Source organism: Eimeria mitis, genomic scaffold (assembly GCF_000499745.2).
Source record: "Eimeria mitis Houghton genomic scaffold, Emh_scaff812, whole genome shotgun sequence".
Classification (NCBI taxonomy): domain Eukaryota; phylum Apicomplexa; class Conoidasida; order Eucoccidiorida; family Eimeriidae; genus Eimeria; species Eimeria mitis.
Genome location: NW_013575971.1, coordinates 1,744 through 2,535, shown reverse-complemented (window position 1 = coordinate 2,535; position 792 = coordinate 1,744).

The window sequence follows — 792 nt, the reverse complement described above, 5'->3', positions numbered from 1 at the left end:
ATATATATATATATATATATATATATATAATATATATATATATATAATATATATATATATAATATATGTATATATATATATATATATATATATGTATATATAGTATATATGTATATACTATATATATATATTATATACTATATATATATTACATATATAATATATATGTATTATATATATAGTATAGATCGGCAGGTGTATATACACACTGTATGTGTATTTGTTTATATATTCAAGCAAACATAAAATAATAAAATAATAAAATAAAATAATAAAATAAAATAAAATAAAAATAATAATAAATTTATTATTTTTATATAATATATATATAGATAGATAGATAGATAGAAGGGCGGAGAGATAGCTGCAGAATGAAGTATGTTTGTTTGTGTTTTTGTTGGTGTTGTTGTTTGTTGCTTTATATATTTATTTATTTTTTTTTGTTTTTTTTATTTATTTTATATTTATTTTTTTGTTTTAATAAATAAAAAGAAAAGAAGAAAGACAGAGACGGCGGGGGAAGAGGGAGAAGCAGCAACAACAACACGCACACAAAGAAACAAACAAAACTAAACAAACAAACAAACAAATAAACTCATAATATACAAACAAACAAACAAATAAAACTAAACAAATAAATAAATAATAAACAAACAAAAAAAAAACAAACAAACAAACAAACAAACACAGCAGAGCGAAGGACTAGGAGACGAGCTACACACACACCTCAGCCACGGGGTTTTATTTTAACATAATTGCTGCTGAAAAAAGAAAAAATAAATAAAAATAAAT